This window comes from Triticum aestivum, chromosome 6B (genome assembly GCF_018294505.1).
Source record: "Triticum aestivum cultivar Chinese Spring chromosome 6B, IWGSC CS RefSeq v2.1, whole genome shotgun sequence".
Classification (NCBI taxonomy): domain Eukaryota; kingdom Viridiplantae; phylum Streptophyta; class Magnoliopsida; order Poales; family Poaceae; genus Triticum; species Triticum aestivum.
Window position 1 is genome coordinate 461,493,809 of NC_057810.1, and position 7,592 is coordinate 461,501,400.

Here is a 7,592-nt window from a genome sequence, read left to right on the forward strand (position 1 = left end):
CGACACCGGCGGCCAGTGAAGACGGCGACGGCCACGGCACCGACGGGCGCGGCAGGAGCGCGCGGCAGGAGTTTTTTTTTTTTTCTTATTATGTTAATTATGAATTTGGGCCTTTTAAGTGGCCGTTGAAACTGGGCCGTTTTGTGGCCAACCCATATATATGTTTTATGTTTTTTTTAAATGCGTTTATTTGCTTTTTTAGTTATTTCATTAATTTTTTTATTTCTGTCCACCCCGGACACGATTTGGGGTGCGGCCGCGCGGTGGGCGCACGCACGATCCAACGGACACGGCCGGACACGGACGAACCCATCGGCGCCCCAATGGGACAAATTCGGGCCAATCCGAACGTCCGTTTGAGGTCGCGCGGTGAAGTTGGCCTTACCTGTCCTTGGCCATCTCCAACAACTGCAGACACTTTATCTGAGCAACAACCAATTAAGTGGGACAATTCCTGATTCACTTACCAACTGTTTCAACTTGACCAACTTAGATCTCTCTGTAAACTCGCTAGTGGGTGTAATTCCATCAAAATTAGACTTGCTTTCACATCTGTCCTACTTAAACCTCTCCAGAAACTCCCTCGAGGGTGTAATCCCTACGAAAGTGGGCCTCCTTTCAGATCTGTCCTACATAGATCTCTCTGTAAACTTGCTAGTGGGTCAAATTCCTCCCAAACTAAACTGCCTTTCAGAACTGATCTACTTGGATTTCTCTGTAAATTTGCTAGTAGGTCAAATTCCTCCGAGTTTAGGCTTTCTTCCTAATCTAGCATATATCTATCTTCGATCGAATCAACTCGAGGGGAGCATTCCTAAACTTGGGCAATTGCCACAATTGCAAGAGCTGCTCCTGGGCAACAATAAGCTTTCAGGTGAACTCCCACACGCCATCTTGAATTCTTCGCTTTCGCTCCAAATTTTAGGCTTGGAATTCAATATGCTAAGCAATGCATTGCCACCTAATATTGGCGACCGTCTGCCTAGTCTCATTCAACTTAACTTGGCCGGTAACCTGTTTGAAGGTAACATCCCAGCTTCCCTAGGCAATGCTCAAGGTCTAAAATTGATAGATTTATCAAATAACAGTTTCATTGGGAAAATTCCTACTTCTTTTGGAAAGCTTTCAAAACTGACTAGGCTAAACCTTGAGCATAACCAGCTTGAATCAAGGGACAACCGAGACTGGGAGTTCGTAAATGCATTGAGAAATTGTGGATCTCTAAATATACTATCACTTTCTTACAATCCGCTGCAGGGATCTATTCCCCAGTCCATTGGTGACCTATCCCCCAGCCTTGAGACCCTCGTGCTGCTTGGAAACAACTTATCAGGACAAGTACCCCAGAGCATCAGAAAACTTAGTGCCTTAGCTAAACTGTCACTAGGTGAAAATAATTTAGGTGGTACAATTGAAGGATGGCTTGGTGACCTAAAAGGCCTTGCAGTATTATATCTCTAGTCAAACAGGTTCACCGGACTAATCCCATCCTCTATTGGCAATCTTACTAAATTGACATATCTGTATATAGGTGAAAATGAGTTCAAGGGCCACATACCGGCGAGCATGGGAAACCTTCCACTCTTACAACTACACCTTGGTGATAACAGTTTCCAAGGGTATATACCACCGGCACCGAGCTTTGTAAACCTTCAACAACTAACATCATTAAACCTCAGCCACAACAATTTCCAACGTGACATACCTCAGATTAGTAACCTTATTAATCATCTCATTAGTTTGGATCTTTCATCAAAAAAGCTTACAGGGAAAATTCCTGATTCTTTGGGCAAATGTTACGGCTTAGAGAGTCTGCAAATCGACCAAAACTTTCTTACAGGAAACATCCCATCAAATTTTGGTAACCCAACGTTGCTGAGTATGCTGAATCTTTCACACAACAACTTGTTACGCACCATCCCATTAACTCCAAACAGACTAGAGGCTAACAGTCTTGATCTTTCGTATAACCATCTTAAAGGAGAAATACCCAGAAATGGACTATTCGAAAATTCTACAGCTGTTTCACTTGTGGGTAATTGGAGGCTTTGTGGAGGTTCCATGGATCTTCATATGCCCATGTGTCCCGCTGTTTCTCGGAGGTCAGAGACACAATACTATTTGGTCAGAGCATTGATTCCATTATTTGGCTTTGCGTCACTTGTAATGTTGACTTACATTATATTCTTTGGGAAGAAGACGTCAAGAAGAACATACTCAATTTTGCTTTCTTTTGGCAAGAAATTCCCTAGAGTTGCTTATAATGATCTAGCTCGAGCTACAGGGAAGTTCTCAGAGTTATACCTTGTCGGAAGAGGAAGCTATGGTTCAGTCTACAGAGGAAAGTTAACTCAAGCTAAAATACAAGTGGCTATTAAGGTTTTTGACCATGGTATGAAATGTGCAGACAGAAGTTTTGTAACAGAATGCGAGGTTTTGAGTAGAATTCGGCACAGGAACCTTGTACCTATCCTAACTGCATGTTCGACAATAGACATAGTGGTGACGCTTTCAAAGCTCTAGTTTACGAATTCATGCCTAATGGGAATTTGGACACATGGTTGCACAACACATTCTCGGGTAGTTCTTCGAAATGTTTGTGCTTAGCTCAAAGAGTAGACATAGCCATCAATATAGCCAATGCGCTGGCTTATTTACACAATGATTGTGAAAGGCAGATTGTACATTGTGATCTGAAGCCAACAAATGTCCTACTTGACGATGATATGAATGCTTATTTGGGAGACTTCGGCATTGCAAGCCTCATCGGACATTCAAGCTTAGTCACCTCAACTGGGCTAAAGGGAACGATAGGGTACATAGCTCTAGGTATAGTAACCCCGGTGACTTCCATTTTTGATGGCCATGTATTATTTAAAGTATATTAATTACTAATTTTATCTCTTGACAGAGTATGCTCAAAGTGGCCAGGCATCAATCCATGGGGATGTTTACAGTTTTGGAATAGTACTCCTGGAGATGCTCATTGGCAAAAGACCGACAAACCCTATGTTTGAGAATGAAATCAACATGGTTAACTTTGTGGAGAGGAAGTATCCAGATAAGATAATACATATTATTGATGCACGCCTGCGTGGAGAATGCAAGGGGTATATCCAAGCGAACATTGGAACAGAAATGCGGCATATGGATGCCAGTTTGTCACTCATGCAAGTCGCTCTTTCCTGTACATGTCAAATCCCAAGGGAATGCATGAACATAAGAGAAGTAACCAATAAGTTGCATTCAATCAGAACATCATACATTAGAGCAACCAAGCGAGAGCAAGTCATGCTTCGCTAGAGTGGTTTAGAATGTTCATCCATGATCTCATGTTATAGTGGGTTGAGTTTATCCCTCAAATTGAGTATTGACCGTAGCATATATAATAGAAGAAGTGAAATGAGCACGAGTCCGTGGAGTAACTTGCAGAATTTTGGGTTACTAATGTATGCTGCTAAGTGCTGAATCATAGGAGTACTAACATTTTTTCTTTGACAGCTAGAGGCACTAAGGCTTTGGTTCAGCGCGTCTCACATTACTTGGTGAAACAACACCTGTAACACACATTGATTAACTCCGTACCACATCTTTCTTTTTGGAAAAGAAGGTTAAAACCCTGGCCTCTGCATCAATCGATGCATACAATCATCTTTATTAATTACCCCCTCCGTCACAAAATAAGTGTCTCAAATTTAGTATAGTTTTGTACTAAAGCTAGTACAAAGTTGAGACACTTATTTTGAGACGGAGGGAGTATTTCACAAAGGTCTGACAAGAAAATACATCAAGCCACCAGAAGCCACCACACATACCTACAAACTCGATAATGTGGATTGCTCTCACCCCTTATATCTAAAACCGGTGTTGTCGCCAATCCATCCACATAACATATCGGGACCAACAGCCGGTGCAGCAGACCTAAAGCGCGCACTACATGCACACGTTTTAGAAGCCAGAAGCAGCCATCATCCTCGGATCGCTGACCCATCTTTAGGATAGAGATTCACATCATCCTTGTCATTCCACACATCCGTCGACGCCACCACGGCGCCCAACGGGGCCACCGCCCTACGCGCAATCATCCAGATGCGAAGACTCTGGAAGTTTTGTCGTGCGTAGCACCTGCCGACCAACACGACACATTGTAGCACCTGTCGGTCAGGCATGACTTGACATCTCCACCGAAGCTCCGTGCAAGACTTAGCGGCTCCACCTCCTGCCTCTGTCTTCCAGTGCGCTCCACAAACGATGTTGCCAAGGGAGTAACGATACCGCAGTACCGCCATCGTTCGATCTGGATGACCAGATCTTAGGGTTTCCCTCGAAGCAGCACGAGCGGGTCGACAGAAGTTACACGATGATGCCTTCATCTAGGTAACGACGCAAAACACCGCCATCGCCCACCATCGGCTCGGTTTTCACCGGCAACTATGTCTCCCCAACTCGCAGCCGGGATTAGATGCTGAATCTGGAGATCCGACCACCCAACCTCAGGCCGACCATCTTCGACGGAGGAGGTGGCAACCACCGCCACGCCCAGGGCCGCAACCCCCGATGTCCTCGTGTTGCGGGTCGATCCCAGGGGACAACAAGCCATTGACGGAACGGTACACGAGGTTGCAGCCCGTCGAAGCCCATCTGAGCCCAGATCGAGCTCCGCCGTTTGACCTGCCGCCGTTCGCCGCTGCCCCGCATACCCTGTCGTAGATCCGGCCATCACGGGCCGCCGCCGTTCTGACCGAAGCACGGGCTGAGGAGAAACGCCGCCGCCGCCGCTGCAGCACACATGCTTTGCCTGCAACGTCCCCGACAGCGGCGGCGGGGGGAGGAGGCACCGAAGTGAACGGGGGGAGGCAGCCCACAGGGGCGCGGCGGCGCCACACGGGCGCGGCGGCGGCTCCGTACCACAACCGCAAGTTAATTAGCAAACACTTGGTCTTGAATCCAAACTGCAAACTACTGGGCCTTCTCACTTGTATACTATTGTACTAGAAGGATACTTTGCGTGTTGATGCAGGAAACTAAATAAAATACCGTTGACTAATAATGCTCTCAATATGACAAGCAATTTTTTTAAAAATAAAAGAGAGCAACTGATTTTTTTTGTCACCAAGAACATACCGTCAAAACTTGGTGTCTTGCGCATTTTACCAAACATTTTCAGATAAACACCCTTGTCCTGTAAAATATAATCCAAAATGATATGCCATAGAGGAAACAATTTCTTGTAGACCAATAAAATATAGGGAACAAATGACACAATCTTTAGGGAGATGAGAGCCAGATCTACCAATGAAAATTATTAAGATTTATGAGGGAGACAAATCATATGACTAAATATGACTAAACATTCAATGAACTCAAAGGAATAAAATGATTTTTAATTCCGTGTGTGGATACCTATGCGAAAAATAAGTACTCTAACTATGATCCCATGTTCCTATACATGCACGATTAGGTATCTCTAGTCGATCCCTTAAATAAATTTAGATGAGCAAAATGAACAGCTAACTGCGCCTAGCTGAGCTCTTAAACGTTTAGAGGAGCAAAAATTTAAGGAGTTATCCCAAAAAGGCAGCCCAAGTCTCTCATTCTTACTCGACTGACGCCACTTCTCGGGATAATTTAGGCTACTCCCTACTCCCGCCCCAGGCGCCATCTCTTCCTGCCACCGCTACCCAACCTCGCCATTGTCGCCACCACAACCCTTGATTCCATACGGAATGGAACCGGAAGCCGACTCCGCTACCCCACTAACCACTGCTGCCGGCTCGATGATGTCGGAATCGATCCCTGCACCGCCGCCTGTGCCAAGGAAAAGGTTAGGGATGAAAAGCTTGCTCCGGACCGCCATGCTGTTATCGAAGGCTGGCAACAAGGTCCCAGTGGCCGTGATGATGCCCAGTTGCCCTCACGATGCTCCGACCAGCGGCAAGTGGGCGAGGAAGCCGATAGAGGCGATGGATGCACTCATCGAGGCGATGACGACGAAGAAGAAGATTGATGACGGTTTGCAGCTGTGGGGTTTGAGGTTGTTTTTGTTGATTGTAGCGTGAAGGAGGGGGTGGGTTTTTTGCAACCTTAATGTCTTAACTGCATTCGTCACTCATCCAATGCCTCGACGATCTAGATTATGACAACAAGTATTAACCCTGATTTTTTGATGGATCACACACAAATATCTATTGGAATAGATGTATAGCAAGTCATGTTGTAATAAATATCAAAATGAAAATTCAAAGACCCTGAACTATTACGTGGTGCACGCCTCAAGAGATTTCTTCCCGTATCGGACCATGTCTACCCTCAATGTTTTTTCTCGAATATGCACGAGCGTGCATATTATATATTAAAGAAGAAAGGCAAAGAATGCCTCCACCATGTTTTACAAGGTTCCCGTTACGCTTATCCTTCCCTACGCGCCCACCTTTCTAAACTACCAAAGAAGGGTTCAACATCCCCTTTGAACTTGCCGGCCAACGACCATATCTTCCCTTCGGACTTGATCCTAGCTATAAGCACATCCATGGAGGGGATGCCCCTTCAAACACAGCAACATTGCGATGCTTCCACAACTCCCAAATAGTGAGAATGAAGATAGTATGCAGATCCTTGCGCCGTAGATTGTTCGGGCCTTGCTTGTCCCGCAGCCAAGCATCCAGCGTGTCTTGGGTCGTCGGTGTCCATTCTATCTTGCCCAAAGCCTCACAGATAACAGCCCATACAACACGAGAGAACACGCATGTTAGTAGCACATGGTTGATCATTTCCTCCTCCTGGTCGCAAAGAGGGCATGCGTCCTGATGTGGCAACCCTCTTCGTGCAAGTCGATCCGAGGTCCAGCACCGATCTCGTAGTGCTAGCCAAGCGAAGAACTTGTAGTTAGAGGGGGCCCTGGATGTCCAAGTAAGCTCCGCCATTGGTGCCACCTCACGGCCCCAAAACTTTGCCGCATAAGCCGACCTCACCGAATAGCGATCGTTCGTCTCCCAGGACCATGCAACCTTGTCCGGTACATCTACCTCCGGCTCCCACGTGTGCACACACAGCCATAGGGATAAAAATTCCCTCAAGGCTTGCTCATCCAGCTCCGGGCCAACATCCATAGCCCACGAACCATCCTCAATGGCCGGTGCCACATGCTTCGTCAGTCTCACACGTCGGGGGATCATGCCATATACAATTGGTGCGATCTCCTGCACCCTCATCCCATTAATCCAACGGTCCTCCCAAAAGAGGGTGTTCTGTCCACAATGTGCCTCGCACTTGGTAGCAGCCTGGAACAAACAGAGTGCCTCCGCTGGAACCTTTATTGTGAATTCACTCCAAGGTCTGCTCAAGTCCACCCGTTGCAGCCATGGCCACCTAGCTTGCATGGACACATTTAGCCATTTGAGGTTCAGAATGCTCAGTCCTCCGGCCCACTTCGGAGCACAGACTGAGTCCCAGGCGACAGCGCAGTTGCCACCATTCGCATTAGCTCGCTTGCACCATAGGAAACCTCGACACACTTTGTTCATCGCAGCTATGGTCTTCATTGGGATATCCAAGGCCATCATTGCATGAATGGGCATTGCACATAGCACCGA

The 7,592-nt window shown here is 46.5% G+C and overlaps 1 pseudogene; it reads left to right on the forward strand.

Annotated features, from left to right (window-relative positions):
• LOC123139269 (probable LRR receptor-like serine/threonine-protein kinase At3g47570) overlaps positions 1 to 3,563 on the forward strand; it is a 4,250-nt pseudogene extending 687 nt beyond the window's left edge.
• The last annotated feature ends 4,029 nt before the right edge of the window (positions 3,564 to 7,592 follow it).